This window comes from Triticum urartu, chromosome 5A, assembly GCF_056163025.1.
Source record: "Triticum urartu cultivar PI428250 chromosome 5A, HENAU_Tu73, whole genome shotgun sequence".
In the NCBI taxonomy this organism is placed as follows: domain Eukaryota; kingdom Viridiplantae; phylum Streptophyta; class Magnoliopsida; order Poales; family Poaceae; genus Triticum; species Triticum urartu.
The window spans coordinates 588372032-588392974 of record NC_141877.1 but is presented as its reverse complement, the minus strand read 5'-3'; the positions used below and the strand labels follow the sequence as shown (position 1 = coordinate 588392974).

The 20943-nt window shown below is 44.9% G+C and overlaps 1 long non-coding RNA gene across 1 annotated transcript; it reads right to left on the bottom strand.

The window, feature by feature from the left end:
- Positions 1-3139: 3139 nt before the first annotated feature.
- LOC125506068 (uncharacterized) lies at positions 3140-3880 on the bottom strand. The gene is made up of 2 exons (XR_015603557.1): positions 3686-3880; positions 3140-3398 (listed from the first exon to the last, which is right to left on the bottom strand). It is a non-coding gene; the product is annotated as an uncharacterized LOC125506068 (long non-coding RNA).
- Between the last annotated feature and the right edge of the window lie 17063 nt (positions 3881-20943).

Below are 20943 nucleotides of genomic sequence, written 5' to 3'. Positions count from 1 at the left end.
GCAGCGGCACGGATTAGTATTTGTTTTTTTTTTTTGAGAAACACAACTGTGGGTAGCATCTTTTTCTTCAGGGAAGGTTCTTTGTCCAGCATCGGCACCTCCTTTCTTGTGTGTCATGCTCCGCCACTGTCGTCACGTGCACTAGTATTCCACTGACACAAAACCACCTGCAGCCTTGATTACATGGTGCAAGTCTGATGACCGCAAAGCAAAAACGGAATTGATAATGCTCCTCGTGGCCGCCATGACATTGTCACCACAATACAAATTGTAAAGTTGTGTAAACTTGTATATTGCTTGATTGGATACAGGCGGATTACAATGTTTATATAGTGCATAGGATAACCGACCTAGGCCAAACCAACTTGGAGTACAAGTCTAATACGAGTCCTACTCGTATACTCTAACATCCCCCCGCAGTGTCAACGGGAGGCTTGATGACGTTGAGACTGGATCGAATATCTGTAAATGGCGCGGTTGCAAGCCCCTTGGTGAAGATATCAGCGAACTGTGCCGTGGTAGGAACATGAAGAACACGGACTTGTCCCAAAGCAACTTTCTCACGAACAAAGTGGATGTCGATCTCAATATGCTTGGTGCGTCGATGCTGCACTGGATTGCCTGACATATAGACTGCAGAAATATTATCACAGTAAACCACCGTGGCCTGATGAAGAGGTTGATGAAGTTCCTCAAGTAATTGGCGCAACCAAACTGTCTCCGCAACTGCATGTGCAACAGTCCTGTACTCCGCCTCAGCCGACGAACGAGAGACCGTAAGCTGGCGCTTCGAGGACCAAGACATAAGATTGTTACCAAGATAAACACAGTATCCTGAAGTGGATCGACGAGTGTCTGGACAACCAGCCCAGTCAGCATCCGAATAAGCTGTCAATGATGCAGGTGAAGATGAATTTATGTGGAGACCGTGATCGAGAGTTCCTTTGACATACCGAAGGATTCGTTTGACATGATTATAATGTGGGACACGAGGATCATGCATAAAAAGACAGGCTTGTTGTACAGCATAGGATAGTTCAGGACGAGTAAGTGTGAGATACTGAAGAGCACCAGTTAAACTACGATAAAGTGTGGGATCAGAAAAAGTTTCACCATCGGAGGAGAGTTTAGAATTGGTATCTACAGGTGTGCGAGAGGGTTGACAATCTAACATACCGGCCTTGTTTAAAAGTTCAATAGAATACTGACGTTGAGAAAGAAAAAGACCCTTATGATCACGTGTGACAGCAATACCCAAAAAATGATGGAGAGAACCTAAATCAGTCATGGAAAATTCGTGCTGGAGAAGTGAGATAATGTGTTGAAGAAAGTCAGTAGAAGAGGCTATAAGAACAATATCATCTACATAAAGAAGAAGATATACAACGTGGTTGTTATAATGATAAACAAAAAGAGAATAGTCTGAACGAGAAGGCGAAAAACCTATAGTTTGAAGGAAGCTAGAGAAGCGTTGAAACCATGCACGGGGAGCTTGTTTAAGGCCATAGAGAGATTTTTGAAGAAGACAAACATGATTGGGAGATGTAGAATCCTCGAAACCTAAGGGTTGTTGACAATATACAGTTTCATGAAGAGAGCCGTGAAGAAAAGCATTTTTAACGTCTAATTGATGGATTGGCCATGTTGATGAGACCGCTATGCTAAGAATAGTTCGAATAGTGCTAGGTTTTATGACAGGAGAAAACGTCTCATCATAATCTATACCGTGTTGTTGAGAGAAGCCACGACAAACCCAACGAGCTTTATACCTAGAAAGACTATCGTCAGAGTTAAATTTTTGACGAAAGACCCATTTACCAGAGACAATATTTGCATTAGGAGGACGGGGAACCAGATGCCAGGTGTTGTTGGAGAGAAGAGCATTGTATTCATCACGCATGGTAGCGGCCCAGTTAGGATCGAGAAGAGCAAATTTGTAAGTTTTAGGAATAGGAGAGAGATTAGTGGTTACATGCAAATTAAGCTTCTTAATTGGTTGAGAAAAACATGATTTGGCACGGGTGCGCATAGTGTGGTCATTGATAGGAGCAGGAACAGGGACGAGATTGGGTGGTAGAATTGGTGGTGGCGGAGAGGGAGAGTTGTCCGGCGCAGCGGAGGGTGCGGACATGGGCGAGTCTTCCGCGGCAGAGAAATCTGTCGCGACAGAGAGTGGCGTGGCGATGGCGGGAGATGGGGGTGATGGGGGCGCTACCGCGGCAGAGTAAAACGGCAAATCCGCTGCCGCGGGAGAGGTCGACATGGCGACAGGAGAAGGTGGAGGCGCTGCCGCGGCAGAGGAAAGAGGCAGATTGGCTGCCGCGGCAGGATTATCAGGTATGAGATGAGTAAAAATAGGGGATTTAGAGAGAATGAGATGGTTTGGATGCAGATTTGGGTTTGTTGTCTATTGAGGTAGTAGAGAAAGGAAAAACCGTTTCATCGAAAGTTACATGACGAGATATATGTACGCGACCAGAAACAAGATCAAGACACCGATAGCCTTTGTGTTCATCAGAGTATCCTAAGAAAACACACGGAAGAGATCGTGGGGACAGCTTATTAGTTGTTGTGGCGTAGATGTTGGGAAAGCAAAGACAACCGAAGACTCGTAGCTCATTATAGTTAGGGTGAGAAAGAAAAAGAGAGTAAAAGGGAGTTGTTTTAGGATTTACACTGGATGGGCGAATATTCAAAAGATAAGTGGCAGTACGCAGTGCTTCAGCCCAGAAATTGGGTGGCATTGATGCCTGGATAAGAGGTGTTCTAATAATATCATTGATTGTGCGAAGAGAGCGTTCAGCTTTGCCATTTTGTGGTGAGGTGTATGGACATGAGAACCGAAGGAGAATGCCGTGTTTGAGGAAAAGGTTTCGATTTGCAATATTATTAAATTCTTTACCATTATCACATTGTATAAAATGAATAGGAAGAAGGAAATGAGTAGCTACATAATGTTGAAAGTTAGTAAAAACAGTATGTGCGTCAGATTTATTTTTTAGAGGAAAAGTCCATATAAAATATGTGTAATCATCTAGAATAATAAGATAATATTTAAAACCAGAAGTGCTTAAAATTGGAGAGGTCCACAGATCACAATGAAGAAGCTCAAAGGGAAACGTACTAGAAGAGCTAGAAGAACTAAAAGGTAACCTAACATGTTTTCCTTGTTGACATGAAATACATAGAGAGGAATTATGAGGTTCTTTATTACATGGAATAGAAAAATCACTAAGTATGGACGACAGTGTGGCACTATTGGGATGACCTAAACGCTGATGCCAAAGATCCACCGTAGCAAGCATGGTAGAAGGAAGCGCAGCAGTGGGAGCACCGTGGATGGAGTAGAGGTCGCCGGAGCTATCGAAGCGTGCGATCTCCGTCTTGGTGTTGAAATCCTTCACAGAGAGACCAAAGGGATCAAACTCGACAGAGACATGATTATCAGTGGTGAAGCGACGAACAAAAATTAAATTTTTGATAAGTGCTGGTGCAACTAAGACATCACTAAGAAGAAGTGGCTTGGTGGTAGATGGGAGTTGAGTGTGACCAACACATGAAATAGGAGTGGAGGAACCATCACCAAGCATTATAGAAGAAAAATAGGATGGAGTGCAATTTGACAACATATTATTAGATGAAGACATGTGACTAGATGCACCAGAATCAAAGATCCAAGCAGTACCTGTGTTACCTTGTGCAGCAAAATTGTTCATGGCCTGGAGAAACGCAGCTTGATCCCAGCTCGTGACGTTGGTAGAGGGCGGCGCTGGTGGTGGTGCAGGTGCGGGCGCAGGTGGTGTTGCCGCATACGTGGGGAGCTGCATCGGCTGGTAGTAGACTCCTGAATGATCAGTATGGTAGACTGGAGTTGACATGGGAGCACCGTACTGTATAGGTGGGGCAGCAGCAAAAGGAGCCATAGTGGGGGCGGCATAATAGGCCTGAGCAGGTGGACGAACACCGAGAAAATCAGGAGTGCCAGTGTGTGGGCACATCCCCGGCTGCCATGCACCTGAATATGCGGGAGGGGCGCCGACGGGAGAGGGTGCAGACCACGGCATGGACCACGCCTGGACCAGACCTGTCCATGGATCATGAGGAGGATGCCAGGCTGGAGAGGCCGATGTTGATGTCGAGGCACCAGTGGGAGGAGCTGGAGGCGGTGCTGCAGGTCGAGGCGCCGAGGTAGGCCGCGGGGGGGAAGTACATGGGGTTCTTCCCGCGGTAGTTCGGACTCGGGCGCCATCCAGGGGGTGGGTACACGGGAGGTGGTGGTGCCGCCGAGGCTGCCGCAGCAGAGTTTTGGCCAGGTTGCGCTGCCGTGGCAGAGATTTGGCCAGTTTGCGTTGCCACGGCAGGAGGGTGAAGAGGCCATGGCGAGGCAGCGAAGACCTGGGGCCAAGATTCCTTGCGTGCAATCGCATCGGCGGCGGACTGAAGTAGGGAGCGCACGTCGGCAAAGGAGGGATAAGGCCGTATGAGAGGTATGAAGGCAGCTTGCGTCCTGAACTCATCACCGAGCCCTTAGAGTAAGATGTTGACGAGCTGACGATCACCCACGGGATCACCCAACTCGCGAAGCTCATCGGCCATCGTCTGGAGGCGCTGACAATAGTTGCTGAGAGAAGATGCTCCCTGGACGGTGTTGCGAATCTCGGTGTTGAGGGTGTTGATGCGAGCGTCGGCGTTGTCCTGGAAGAGATGACGAAGAGCAGCCCAGAGAGCGGCTGCGGTAGAGGCCTCGCGGAAGACAAGATTGAAGATCTCGGTAGACACGCGCGTGTAGATCCATTGGATGATGGAGAGGTCATCTTTGACCCAGCGAGGATCATCGAGGCGCGGGACGGAGTCGGCGGCGATGTGGGCGCGCAGATTGCAGCGGCCAAGGTGTATGTCGAAGAGGTGGCACCAATGGTAGTAATTGTGGGCTGCAAGGTCTAGGGTAATTGGGATAAGAGAGATAACATCTGAGCTTGTATCGGCTAAAGAAATTGTAGTGGGGATTGTAGGGGCTAGGGTTAGAGAGGTAGAGGAAGCTGTTTGGGTGGGGGGTGGAGCAGCGGCCATAGCGGCGCGCCACTCGAAGTAGCCGCGCGGCGGCGGCCGAGGTGGGACGGCCATGCCCTAGGACCGAATAGCTGATACCATGTAAAGTTGTGTAAACTCGTATATTTCTTGATTAGATACAGCCGGATTACAATGTTTATATAGTGCATAGAATAACCGACCTAGGCTAAACCAACTTGGAGTACAAGTCTAATACGAGTCCTACTCGTATACTCTAACACAAATAAAAAGCATTTAGTAGGGGCACACCTATATTGGACAAACCAATTAGCCGCCGAACTGCTCGTTTTCTGACACACTAGCTATCCAATCTGTTGAAGCGCCATGAGTTCCCTTCTCACGTATAGCTGTATGTCCATGCGGAGCCAGACCCAAATGTAACAGTGCGCCGATAATGAACAGACTTACTGTATCTCACGTGAACGCTTGGATTTTTCTTCCTGACACCTTCCGTTCTCAAGGCTCTGCATCCCTGGATGTGTTGCTTTTAATCCCTATCAATGTGGACTACGCACCTTATTTAATTGACTGAGGCGGTGAACATGAGCTAAGAAGTAAGGAAAACAGTGTGTTCGGCTACCTCTGTATATATAGACGAGCATGCGCGCTTGGTGGCCTCACAAAAGGAGGTGTAGGTATTAAACTTCAAGGTGCTACTAGCTAGCGCCAACCGTCATGTTGTATAATGAAGTTAATAGAACACGATTAAGGATTCTGGCTATCACTTTAGTTCACTGAACCGGAGAGGAGAGGCAGACATTAAGGCTAGGCAAGACTCGGGAGTACTGTCCTTGGTAACCAACCATACCCATCTAAGTAATCAAAGTGTTTGTGCTCTCCATAGTCCAAACCACACACTTGCATTTTTGGTCCAATTTTTCTGTTGAAAAGGGGAAGACTGTGGCCTCTGCATCATCATGATGCACACAACCATTTATTTTTGTTTCGTAGCTTACACTAGACACAATAAGTAATAAGATGAGCCGTTCGGCGGCTAAAAGGATCGTCTGGCGTGAGTAATATCAAAATCAAACTGGCAATGGAAGGCACCGGAATGCAGGACGAGCTGTCGAGTGTCTTTGCATGGGCCGTCTGGTGTCGTGTGACTCTGGCGGGGGAGCAAGGAAAAGCAGCAACAAGCGCCGGAGAAGGCAGTGGCGGAGCTACATTCATTACTCTGGACTGGCCGAAATGAGGCAAGTTAACAAATGCCATGAAATTTGGCTCTTATTAGGGACCAGATTCAGCACTAATCTTGACTGAAATGCTTCAAGTCCTTGCGACGACAATCATCCGGGTTTTTGGCCCAGAGTACCTCCGAACTCCAAACGAGGAAGACACAAAGAAGCTCATGGTGATGAACGAAGGAAGGAGATGGCCGGACATGCTAGGTAGTATTGATTGCATTCATTTGAGGTGAAAGAACCGCGCGGTGGCTTGGGCAGGGCAATACACAGGCCATAAACGTATACCCACCATTGTGCTTGAAGCCGTGCCTTCACGTTGTTAGAAGAAGAGAGAGGGATTTGGTGGAATCGTTCATTGTATTGCTCGAGCCTCGTGGGCATATATATAGGAGTACATGGTCATCTTGGAGTACAAGGCAAGACAGAATATTTCCTAGTCTATCCTATGTTTCCAATCTAACAATGATACTCAACATCCCCCACAGTCACAATGGCAGAGACACGGACGGTGAGACTGGAGAAGAATCCGAAGGCAAGGCGACGGACCCCCCCCCCCCACACACACACACAGTCGTAACGGTCGACGCATTGTGGAAGTCGTGGCTGGAGTGGAAAACGGCAAGGTTGCTCAAGCAAGGCGGTAGCCCTTTGTGCCGTTTGTCGATGTAGCCGAGAGCGGAGGGTGTGGTGTACCCGTGGTCGAGGTAGCCGTGCGAAGAACGCCGTGGTCAATGTTGAGTCGGGGAGCCAGTGTCAAGGATATCGCGGTGGAGCCGCGGGCTCAAGGAGGCGCCGAGTTAGCATGGGTGCAGTGGTGTCGAAGTAGTGGTGCGCCAGGAAGAAGACGTTGTTGACGACACATCGCACCGGGTTTGCTAAGCCCGAGGACACATCGTGGACGAAGGCAGACATCGGTGTTGCCAGCACCGGGCATGCGTAGACGGACGAACACGAAGTTGACGAAGCGCCGCACCAGGCTTGCTAGGCCCAGGGACACATCGTGGATGAAGGCACACATAGGTGTTGCCAGCACCGGACATGCGTAGACTGGGACCTGCATGAGTTGTACGCCATGTCGGAGAAGTCGGAGAGACCAGCAGAGGACTCGATGGCGGTTGCGGCGCCAATCGGCTCGGGGCCGATGTCGCCCGTGGTTGTAGGAGTAGATGAAGTGGTCGAGGTAGATGACGGCGATGCTGGCAACGAGCTGGTGCTGGACGAAGACGAAGGGGGTGGACGGGCTGCGGCGGCGGCGACCAAAGAAGAGCGGCGGCGGCGGCGAGGTTAGGGGCGCGGCGGAGATGCTCGAAATAGTCGAAGAATCCGATAGCGTGACGAAGACCGGCGCGGACGGTGGCGTTCCCGCGCCAAGGGAAGCGGCGCGGCGCAAACCACGAAAAGTCGACGCGTGAGGACGGTTGTGGACCGGCGGGCAGGTAAGGGCGAGGACAGAAGATCTTGGGGCAGTTGTAGGGACCGCGGGCCGCGGAGCTACAGCCCGAAGAGGCGGTGCAGCGGCTGAGCGCGGGTCGGTGCAACCGCGGGGACGACCTCAGGCAGCGGTAGAGACCGCGTGCCACGCTCGCATGGCCCGATGGAGAGACGCAGCGGCAACGCGAGGGTCGTTGCAGCCATGGAGACGGCCTCAAATGGACATACTCGAAGCGGCTATAGACCGCGGACCGTAGCACTACGACCCAAAAGGGCTACAAAGCGGCACTACGACCCAAAAAGACGACACAGCGACATCACGCGGGTCGATGCAGCCGTAATGAGAATCACGGGGTGACGACGCTGCGATCCGATGGAACGACACAACGGCAGCCTGGTACTCGATTGGTGGAGATGCGTGCGTGCTCGTCGATGACCTTCTGTGGATCCCTGCGGAAGCGCAAGCAACGGTTGATCAGACCGGTCGTGCGTCGATGAAGATGCACAGGATCCCACGAGAGCGCGGCGCGTGATATAGATCGGTGCTGCTTCGGCGTCCAAAGTCCACTCGCATTCCGCGTCCAGGAAGCATGTGTTTGTACAGCAAGCTGCACATGTGCATGCACGTGAGCAAAGCTAGCAAAGCCTGGGAACCGAGCACGTACGAGGACGCACTCGGCCGCCATACTGCTGTTGCGCTGCATGATGTTGGGTACGACGAAGTTGCCGATAGGAGTCAACGCAGACGGCGGAGCAGACGCACGTCGTAGAAGACGAATGGCGACGACGTGGGCATAATATCATGTTAGAAGAAGAGAGAGGGATTTAATGAAATCGTTCGTTGTATTGCTTGAGTCTCGTGAGCATATATATATATATATATATATATATATATGGTCATTTTGAAGTACAAGGCAAGACAGAATATTTCTCGGTCTATCCTATATTTTCAATCTAACAATAATACTCAACACACATGATTTATGGATTTGACGTTGTTTCTGTGGTTTGCCGGGATCTCTTAATAATATAAATGTCCTGCAGCAGTCTCATCTATTTGCTCAACTAGCTAGTGGAAAAGCTTCGGCTTGCAACTATATCGTCAATGGCCACGACCATACCATGTGGCTGACGGTATTTATCCTGCATGGTCAACATTTGTGAAGACCATTAGTGACCCCAAAATCAAGAAACACAAAAGATTTGCTGAAGCACAAGAAGCTTGCCGAAATGATATTTGTTTGAGGTTCCACTCGCTTCTCGGATAAGAAACCCCTCAGAAACATCATAACTGCTTGTGTAATTTTACACAACATAATCATCGAAGAAGAGACGGATTTGGATTCAGAGTTTTACTATGACAATGTTGGTAACCGTGTGAAGCCTGCCAGGGACGCGTGTGAAATCACTGCATTTCTTGACACCTACCAGATGATGGAGAGCCGTGCTACACACAACCAACTCCAGGAATATCTTATTGAGCATCACTGGCAACTCGAAGGGAATTAGATTCCTATTTTTATCTAATAATTTTCATGTGTTTGTGTGTGATTTGAACCATTTGATGTTGTAATAATTATTTGAATTTGAACATTTGTTGTAATGAAGAAGATTGTTGTGTCGTGAATTGCTTTTTGGACCATTTATATTCATATGTTTAATTTATATTATAATTTTATTCTGTTCGTTTTGTTGAAATTCTAGAATTTACATAGCTACTAATTTTTTGGTGGTACCGCGAGGCCTCAGATGGAACAGATCTCAAAAACCCGTCCCGCAAATGCCCGTAGATGATCTTTGCGGGACAGGGGTATACCAGATCTGTTAGAGATGCTCTAAGTTGGACGGGGGTATACCGGATCGGGAAAGTAGTGGTTGAACCCATCCTCAGTGCACCCACACAAGAAAACATACCAAATCATTTTGAAACTTTCTGGAATGATCATCAACAAATGTTAGAGAGGCTTGTCAAGTTTAGTGGTCAAATGGCATCGACTAAATTTTGTCCTTTTTGTACCGAGCTCCTCGATGTCATTTGACCACGAAAATTTGCAATCCTCTCTAACATTTGTTGATGACCATTCCTACAAAGTTTCAGATTTTTTTAAATGTTTTGCTATGTTTTTTGAGTGGGTGCACCGTGGGTGCACCAAGGGTGGGTGTAGAAAAACCACTCTCATATCGGATCTGCTAGACACCCTATATGGGAATGTTTTAAAAACAATTACAGAAAAAGTAAAAAAAATCTAGATTTTTTAATAAACTTGATTGTCCTTTGCACATGTATATAAAATTTCACCAAAGAAAAACCCCCATTGAATTCAGGGGAAAAACAAATTTATTGCTATATACAAGTTACTATACACACCTATTTGGCCTTAATTTATCGTTTTCTACCCTGAAGTCAACAGGGATTTTCCCTTGGCGATTCTTTTTTCCGAGTACAATAGAAGGTCAACTTTATATAAAAGCTTTTCCAGATTTTTTCTAGACTACTAATTTGTTTTTGCAAAAGTTGGTATCCAGGAGATGCGGACATTAAAGGCTAGGCAAGACTCGGATGTACTGTCCCTAGAAACCAAACATACCCATACAACAAAGTAACCAAATGCCGAAGTGTTTGTGCTCTCCAAATCCCACACTTTCATTTTTGTTCCGTGGCTTATACCACTTGTAGGCGTTCCCGGGTGCAAGAATTATATGGCGTGAGTATTATCAAAAGCAAACTAGGAAGGGAAGGCGCCGGAATGCAGGTCGAGCCGTCGAGTGCTTTGCATGGGCTGCACAATCTGTCTGGCGTCACGCGGATCGTGCGTGGGAGTAGCAACATGCATCGGAGAAGACCCGCAGCAGCAAGCCGGTGGGTCTTGGGCCGGTCTTCGCGATGGAACATGCTGACGCCACATGCGTCGCGGGATGCACTGGCTGACACACTAACTAGCTAATCACACACGCTGATACACTAGCTAGCTAATCACAAGAAGCGGCGACGAGGACCCCTCCAAAGCACTACTCCTGTATGTCACAGCGCAGCTAGGCCCAATGTAATAGTGTGCTGATAATGAATCAGATCGACGATATTCTATGTCAACGCTTGGATTTCTCTTCCCGACGCCTTTCGTTCTCATGGCTGTACATTACTGGATGTGTGTTGTTTTTCATCCCTATCAATGTGGACTACATATCTTATTTAATTGACCGAGGTAAAAAAGTGAAGGTGAGCTAAGAAGTTAGGGGAACTATGTGTTCTACAAAAGGAGGTGTTGGTATTTAACTCCAAGGAGCTACTTACTAGCTAGCACCAACTGTCATGTTGTTCACCGAAGTTAATACTCCAAAGCGATCAAGGTCTCTGGCCATCACCTAAATTGGAGAGGAGATGCACAATTAATCAAGGTCTCGGGAGTACTGTCCGTCGTAACCAACCATGCCCATACAAGTAACCGAAGTGCCGAAGTGTGTTTGTGCTCTTCAACGTCCAAAACCCACACTTCCATTTCTATTTCAACATTTTCTTTGAAAAGGGAAAGGCCCCAACCTCTGTATCATCATTATGCACAAAGCCATTCATTTTCATTTTGTAGCTTATTACACTTGGCACAATAAGTAATAAACCAGCCGCTCAGGAGTTAAAACGATCGTCTGGAGTGAGCGGTGCATATAAAGAAAGAAAAGCAGTGAAGGTGAGCTAAGAAGTTAGGGGAACTATGTGTTCTACAAAAGGAGGTGTTGGTATTTAACTCCAAGGAGCTACTTACTAGCTAGCACCAACTGTCATGTTGTTCACCGAAGTTAATACTCCAAAGCGATCAAGGTCTCTGGCCATCACTTAAATTGGAGAGGAGATGCACAATTAATCAAGGTCTCGGGAGTACTGTCCGTCGTAACCAACCATGCCCATACAAGTAACCGAAGTGCCGAAGTGTGTTTGTGCTCTTCAACGTCCAAAACCCACACTTCCATTTCTATTTCAACATTTTCTTTGAAAAAGGAAAGGCCCCAACCTCTGTATCATCATTATGCACAAAGCCATTCATTTTCATTTTGTAGCTTATTACACTTGGCACAATAAGTAATAAACCAGCCGCTCAGGAGTTAAAACGATCGTCTCGAGTGAGCGGTGCATATAAAGAAAGAAAAGCAGTGAAGGTGAGCTAAGAAGTTAGGGGAACTATGTGTTCTACAAAAGGAGGTGTTGGTATTTAACTCCAAGGAGCTACTTACTAGCTAGCACCAACTGTCATGTTGTTCACCGAAGTTAATACTCCAAAGCGATCAAGGTCTCTGGCCATCACTTAAATTGGAGAGGAGATGCACAATTAATCAAGGTCTCGGGAGTACTGTCCGTCGTAACCAACCATGCCCATACAAGTAACCGAAGTGCCGAAGTGTGTTTGTGCTCTTCAACGTCCAAAACCCACACTTCCATTTCTATTTCAACATTTTCTTTGAAAAGGGAAAGGCCCCAACCTCTGTATCATCATTATGCACAAAGCCATTCATTTTCATTTTGTAGCTTATTACACTTGGCACAATAAGTAATAAACCAGCCGCTCAGGAGTTAAAACGATCGTCTGGAGTGAGCGGTGCATATAAAGAAAGAAAAGCAGTGAAGGTGAGCTAAGAAGTTAGGGGAACTATGTGTTCTACAAAAGGAGGTGTTGGTATTTAACTCCAAGGAGCTACTTACTAGCTAGCACCAACTGTCATGTTGTTCACCGAAGTTAATACTCCAAAGCGATCAAGGTCTCTGGCCATCACTTAAATTGGAGAGGAGATGCACAATTAATCAAGGTCTCGGGAGTACTGTCCGTCGTAACCAACCATGCCCATACAAGTAACCGAAGTGCCGAAGTGTGTTTGTGCTCTTCAACGTCCAAAACCCACACTTCCATTTCTATTTCAACATTTTCTTTGAAAAGGGAAAGGCCCCAACCTCTGTATCATCATTATGCACAAAGCCATTCATTTTCATTTTGTAGCTTATTACACTTGGCACAATAAGTAATAAACCAGCCGCTCAGGAGTTAAAACGATCGTCTGGAGTGAGCGGTGCATATAAAGAAAGAAAAGCAGTGAAGGTGAGCTAAGAAGTTAGGGGAACTATGTGTTCTACAAAAGGAGGTGTTGGTATTTAACTCCAAGGAGCTACTTACTAGCTAGCACCAACTGTCATGTTGTTCACCGAAGTTAATACTCCAAAGCGATCAAGGTCTCTGGCCATCACTTAAATTGGAGAGGAGATGCACAATTAATCAAGGTCTCGGGAGTACTGTCCGTCGTAACCAACCATGCCCATACAAGTAACCGAAGTGCCGAAGTGTGTTTGTGCTCTTCAACGTCCAAAACCCACACTTCCATTTCTATTTCAACATTTTCTTTGAAAAGGGAAAGGCCCCAACCTCTGTATCATCATTATGCACAAAGCCATTCATTTTCATTTTGTAGCTTATTACACTTGGCACAATAAGTAATAAACCAGCCGCTCAGGAGTTAAAACGATCGTCTGGAGTGAGCGGTGCATATAAAGAAAGAAAAGCAGTGAAGGTGAGCTAAGAAGTTAGGGGAACTATGTGTTCTACAAAAGGAGGTGTTGGTATTTAACTCCAAGGAGCTACTTACTAGCTAGCACCAACTGTCATGTTGTTCACCGAAGTTAATACTCCAAAGCGATCAAGGTCTCTGGCCATCACTTAAATTGGAGAGGAGATGCACAATTAATCAAGGTCTCGGGAGTACTGTCCGTCGTAACCAACCATGCCCATACAAGTAACCGAAGTGCCGAAGTGTGTTTGTGCTCTTCAACGTCCAAAACCCACACTTCCATTTCTATTTCAACATTTTCTTTGAAAAGGGAAAGGCCCCAACCTCTGTATCATCATTATGCACAAAGCCATTCATTTTCATTTTGTAGCTTATTACACTTGGCACAATAAGTAATAAACCAGCCGCTCAGGAGTTAAAACGATCGTCTGGAGTGAGCGGTGCATATAAAGAAAGAAAAGCAGTGAAGGTGAGCTAAGAAGTTAGGGGAACTATGTGTTCTACAAAAGGAGGTGTTGGTATTTAACTCCAAGGAGCTACTTACTAGCTAGCACCAACTGTCATGTTGTTCACCGAAGTTAATACTCCAAAGCGATCAAGGTCTCTGGCCATCACTTAAATTGGAGAGGAGATGCACAATTAATCAAGGTCTCGGGAGTACTGTCCGTCGTAACCAACCATGCCCATACAAGTAACCGAAGTGCCGAAGTGTGTTTGTGCTCTTCAACGTCCAAAACCCACACTTCCATTTCTATTTCAACATTTTCTTTGAAAAGGGAAAGGCCCCAACCTCTGTATCATCATTATGCACAAAGCCATTCATTTTCATTTTGTAGCTTATTACACTTGGCACAATAAGTAATAAACCAGCCGCTCAGGAGTTAAAACGATCGTCTGGAGTGAGCGGTGCATATAAAGAAAGAAAAGCAGTGAAGGTGAGCTAAGAAGTTAGGGGAACTATGTGTTCTACAAAAGGAGGTGTTGGTATTTAACTCCAAGGAGCTACTTACTAGCTAGCACCAACTGTCATGTTGTTCACCGAAGTTAATACTCCAAAGCGATCAAGGTCTCTGGCCATCACTTAAATTGGAGAGGAGATGCACAATTAATCAAGGTCTCGGGAGTACTGTCCGTCGTAACCAACCATGCCCGTACAAGTAACCGAAGTGCCGAAGTGTGTTTGTGCTCTTCAACGTCCAAAACCCACACTTCCATTTCTATTTCAACATTTTCTTTGAAAAGGGAAAGGCCCCAACCTCTGTATCATCATTATGCACAAAGCCATTCATTTTCATTTTGTAGCTTATTACACTTGGCACAATAAGTAATAAACCAGCCGCTCAGGAGTTAAAACGATCGTCTGGAGTGAGCGGTGCATATAAAGAAAGAAAAGCAGTGAAGGTGAGCTAAGAAGTTAGGGGAACTATGTGTTCTACAAAAGGAGGTGTTGGTATTTAACTCCAAGGAGCTACTTACTAGCTAGCACCAACTGTCATGTTGTTCACCGAAGTTAATACTCCAAAGCGATCAAGGTCTCTGGCCATCACTTAAATTGGAGAGGAGATGCACAATTAATCAAGGTCTCGGGAGTACTGTCCGTCGTAACCAACCATGCCCATACAAGTAACCGAAGTGCCGAAGTGTGTTTGTGCTCTTCAACGTCCAAAACCCACACTTCCATTTCTATTTCAACATTTTCTTTGAAAAGGGAAAGGCCCCAACCTCTGTATCATCATTATGCACAAAGCCATTCATTTTCATTTTGTAGCTTATTACACTTGGCACAATAAGTAATAAACCAGCCGCTCAGGAGTTAAAACGATCGTCTGGAGTGAGCGGTGCATATAAAGAAAGAAAAGCAGTGAAGGTGAGCTAAGAAGTTAGGGGAACTATGTGTTCTACAAAAGGAGGTGTTGGTATTTAACTCCAAGGAGCTACTTACTAGCTAGCACCAACTGTCATGTTGTTCACCGAAGTTAATACTCCAAAGCGATCAAGGTCTCTGGCCATCACTTAAATTGGAGAGGAGATGCACAATTAATCAAGGTCTCGGGAGTACTGTCCGTCGTAACCAACCATGCCCGTATAAGTAACCGAAGTGCCGAAGTGTGTTTGTGCTCTTCAACGTCCAAAACCCACACTTCCATTTCTATTTCAACATTTTCTTTGAAAAGGGAAAGGCCCCAACCTCTGTATCATCATTATGCACAAAGCCATTCATTTTCATTTTGTAGCTTATTACACTTGGCACAATAAGTAATAAACCAGCCGCTCAGGAGTTAAAACGATCGTCTGGAGTGAGCGGTGCATATAAAGAAAGAAAAGCAGTGAAGGTGAGCTAAGAAGTTAGGGGAACTATGTGTTCTACAAAAGGAGGTGTTGGTATTTAACTCCAAGGAGCTACTTACTAGCTAGCACCAACTGTCATGTTGTTCACCGAAGTTAATACTCCAAAGCGATCAAGGTCTCTGGCCATCACTTAAATTGGAGAGGAGATGCACAATTAATCAAGGTCTCGGGAGTACTGTCCGTCGTAACCAACCATGCCCGTACAAGTAACCGAAGTGCCGAAGTGTGTTTGTGCTCTTCAACGTCCAAAACCCACACTTCCATTTCTATTTCAACATTTTCTTTGAAAAGGGAAAGGCCCCAACCTCTGTATCATCATTATGCACAAAGCCATTCATTTTCATTTTGTAGCTTATTACACTTGGCACAATAAGTAATAAACCAGCCGCTCAGGAGTTAAAACGATCGTCTGGAGTGAGCGGTGCATATAAAGAAAGAAAAGCAGTGAAGGTGAGCTAAGAAGTTAGGGGAACTATGTGTTCTACAAAAGGAGGTGTTGGTATTTAACTCCAAGGAGCTACTTACTAGCTAGCACCAACTGTCATGTTGTTCACCGAAGTTAATACTCCAAAGCGATCAAGGTCTCTGGCCATCACTTAAATTGGAGAGGAGATGCACAATTAATCAAGGTCTCGGGAGTACTGTCCGTCGTAACCAACCATGCCCATACAAGTAACCGAAGTGCCGAAGTGTGTTTGTGCTCTTCAACGTCCAAAACCCACACTTCCATTTCTATTTCAACATTTTCTTTGAAAAGGGAAAGGCCCCAACCTCTGTATCATCATTATGCACAAAGCCATTCATTTTCATTTTGTAGCTTATTACACTTGGCACAATAAGTAATAAACCAGCCGCTCAGGAGTTAAAACGATCGTCTGGAGTGAGCGGTGCATATAAAGAAAGAAAAGCAGTGAAGGTGAGCTAAGAAGTTAGGGGAACTATGTGTTCTACAAAAGGAGGTGTTGGTATTTAACTCCAAGGAGCTACTTACTAGCTAGCACCAACTGTCATGTTGTTCACCGAAGTTAATACTCCAAAGCGAACAAGGTCTCTGGCCATCACTTAAATTGGAGCGGAGATGCACAATTAATCAAGGTCTCGGGAGTACTGTCCGTCGTAACCAACCATGCCCATACAAGTAACCGAAGTGCCGAAGTGTGTTTGTGCTCTTCAACGTCCAAAACCCACACTTCCATTTCTATTTCAACATTTTCTTTGAAAAGGGAAAGGCCCCAACCTCTGTATCATCATTATGCACAAAGCCATTCATTTTCATTTTGTAGCTTATTACACTTGGCACAATAAGTAATAAACCAGCCGCTCAGGAGTTAAAACGATCGTCTGGAGTGAGCGGTGCATATAAAGAAAGAAAAGCAGTGAAGGTGAGCTAAGAAGTTAGGGGAACTATGTGTTCTACAAAAGGAGGTGTTGGTATTTAACTCCAAGGAGCTACTTACTAGCTAGCACCAACTGTCATGTTGTTCACCGAAGTTAATACTCCAAAGCGATCAAGGTCTCTGGCCATCACTTAAATTGGAGAGGAGATGCACAATTAATCAAGGTCTCGGGAGTACTGTCCGTCGTAACCAACCATGCCCATACAAGTAACCGAAGTGCCGAAGTGTGTTTGTGCTCTTCAACGTCCAAAACCCACACTTCCATTTCTATTTCAACATTTTCTTTGAAAAGGGAAAGGCCCCAACCTCTGTATCATCATTATGCACAAAGCCATTCATTTTCATTTTGTAGCTTATTACACTTGGCACAATAAGTAATAAACCAGCCGCTCAGGAGTTAAAACGATCGTCTGGAGTGAGCGGTGCATATAAAGAAAGAAAAGCAGTGAAGGTGAGCTAAGAAGTTAGGGGAACTATGTGTTCTACAAAAGGAGGTGTTGGTATTTAACTCCAAGGAGCTACTTACTAGCTAGCACCAACTGTCATGTTGTTCACCGAAGTTAATACTCCAAAGCGATCAAGGTCTCTGGCCATCACTTAAATTGGAGAGGAGATGCACAATTAATCAAGGTCTCGGGAGTACTGTCCGTCGTAACCAACCATGCCCATACAAGTAACCGAAGTGCCGAAGTGTGTTTGTGCTCTTCAACGTCCAAAACCCACACTTCCATTTCTATTTCAACATTTTCTTTGAAAAGGGAAAGGCCCCAACCTCTGTATCATCATTATGCACAAAGCCATTCATTTTCATTTTGTAGCTTATTACACTTGGCACAATAAGTAATAAACCAGCCGCTCAGGAGTTAAAACGATCGTCTGGAGTGAGCGGTGCATATAAAGAAAGAAAAGCAGTGAAGGTGAGCTAAGAAGTTAGGGGAACTATGTGTTCTACAAAAGGAGGTGTTGGTATTTAACTCCAAGGAGCTACTTACTAGCTAGCACCAACTGTCATGTTGTTCACCGAAGTTAATACTCCAAAGCGATCAAGGTCTCTGGCCATCACTTAAATTGGAGAGGAGATGCACAATTAATCAAGGTCTCGGGAGTACTGTCCGTCGTAACCAACCATGCCCGTATAAGTAACCGAAGTGCCGAAGTGTGTTTGTGCTCTTCAACGTCCAAAACCCACACTTCCATTTCTATTTCAACATTTTCTTTGAAAAGGGAAAGGCCCCAACCTCTGTATCATCATTATGCACAAAGCCATTCATTTTCATTTTGTAGCTTATTACACTTGGCACAATAAGTAATAAACCAGCCGCTCAGGAGTTAAAACGATCGTCTGGAGTGAGCGGTGCATATAAAGAAAGAAAAGCAGTGAAGGTGAGCTAAGAAGTTAGGGGAACTATGTGTTCTACAAAAGGAGGTGTTGGTATTTAACTCCAAGGAGCTACTTACTAGCTAGCACCAACTGTCATGTTGTTCACCGAAGTTAATACTCCAAAGCGATCAAGGTCTCTGGCCATCACTTAAATTGGAGAGGAGATGCACAATTAATCAAGGTCTCGGGAGTACTGTCCGTCGTAACCAACCATGCCCATACAAGTAACCGAAGTGCCGAAGTGTGTTTGTGCTCTTCAACGTCCAAAACCCACACTTCCATTTCTATTTCAACATTTTCTTTGAAAAGGGAAAGGCCCCAACCTCTGTATCATCATTATGCACAAAGCCATTCATTTTCATTTTGTAGCTTATTACACTTGGCACAATAAGTAATAAACCAGCCGCTCAGGAGTTAAAACGATCGTCTGGAGTGAGCGGTGCATATAAAGAAAGAAAAGCAGTGAAGGTGAGCTAAGAAGTTAGGGGAACTATGTGTTCTACAAAAGGAGGTGTTGGTATTTAACTCCAAGGAGCTACTTACTAGCTAGCACCAACTGTCATGTTGTTCACCGAAGTTAATACTCCAAAGCGATCAAGGTCTCTGGCCATCACTTAAATTGGAGAGGAGATGCACAATTAATCAAGGTCTCGGGAGTACTGTCCGTCGTAACCAACCATGCCCATACAAGTAACCGAAGTGCCGAAGTGTGTTTGTGCTCTTCAACGTCCAAAACCCACACTTCCATTTCTATTTCAACATTTTCTTTGAAAAGGGAAAGGCCCCAACCTCTGTATCATCATTATGCACAAAGCCATTCATTTTCATTTTGTAGCTTATTACACTTGGCACAATAAGTAATAAACCAGCCGCTCAGGAGTTAAAACGATCGTCTGGAGTGAGCGGTGCATATAAAGAAAGAAAAGCAGTGAAGGTGAGCTAAGAAGTTAGGGGAACTATGTGTTCTACAAAAGGAGGTGTTGGTATTTAACTCCAAGGAGCTACTTACTAGCTAGCACCAACTGTCATGTTGTTCACCGAAGTTAATACTCCAAAGCGATCAAGGTCTCTGGCCATCACTTAAATTGGAGAGGAGATGCACAATTAATCAAGGTCTCGGGAGTACTGTCCGTCGTAACCAACCATGCCCGTATAAGTAACCGAAGTGCCGAAGTGTGTTTGTGCTCTTCAACGTCCAAAACCCACACTTCCATTTCTATTTCAACATTTTCTTTGAAAAGGGAAAGGCCCCAACCTCTGTATCATCATTATGCACAAAGCCATTCATTTTCATTTTGTAGCTTATTACACTTGGCACAATAAGTAATAAACCAGCCGCTCAGGAGTTAAAACGATCGTCTGGAGTGAGCGGTGCATATAAAGAAAGAAAAGCAGTGAAGTTAATACAAAACGACCAAGGACTCCGGCTACCAGTTGAATTGGAGAGGAGATGTTAGGCATCGAACCCAGGACCTCCAGGGGAGGTGACCTTGCTAATACCACCAGACCAACACGATTTGGTGCTTCATATGGAGCGTAGTAGACTGTGAACTAGAATGGACGTGCTGTAGGAGTTTTCCTTTAGAAATACTGTAACAGCACACAATTGGTACTGTACAACCTGGCCGGACACTGTAGCGACCAACATTTTTCAAAATGCAAACACTTTTTCAAATTTCCGAGCAATATTCGAAAACACATTTTTTTTTCAAATTTATGAATAATTTTTCAAATATACTAACATTTTCTGAAAACATTTTTTATTTTCTAGGGCCTAACCATTTTTTCTTTTTGTTAATTCATGTTTCTACTTTTGAACATTATTATTCTTTGTGAAACTTGTTCAAAATTTTGGAAAATTGTTTGGCATAACATAAAATGTTCTTGTTTTCAAATATTGTTTACAATTCTAAAAAATATTCTGCAATTTCATAAAACGTTCCAGTTTTTGAAATATTTTGATCACAAATTCAATAAAGGTATGTGTTTCAAAAAATATGTTATTTTTTTTAAAAAGTACGTGGTTTGTAATGTTTGTTCAAAATTTTCATCATTTTTCGCAATTCTTTAACAATTTTTAAAAAAGTGTTCAAGTTTGTAAAATTTTCATACACACTTTGTAATTCCAAAATTGTTGACAAATCTCAAGAAATTGCTAGGACAAAGGAAAATGTTCATGTTGATTGATAGTGATGGAAATTACAAATATACTCATGTAAACTGGTAAGGCTGTGGATAAATGATCCTAGCTTCTTGTAATAGCTTGGCACGAACATATGAGGCATCCATGCGGTTTGAACAACTTCTGACATTGTTTACATGTTGCGACACATCCAAACATTTATCGGCCTATTTTCACGGAGAAAACTCCAGAAAATGCAAAACTTTTCAAAAATCAAAACAACATGGTGCCTTGAATTGGCCATAGAACCTGGTGGAAAACATTTTGTGTGATTTGACGGATGTTGAAAAACAACGAGCTTTTAAACGGACCCTTCTAGCCTATCCGAACACCCTCTGTTGAACATAGTCTATTTTTGGACATCTTTGAAATGAACCCCACTTTTGCAAGAAGGTAGGCATG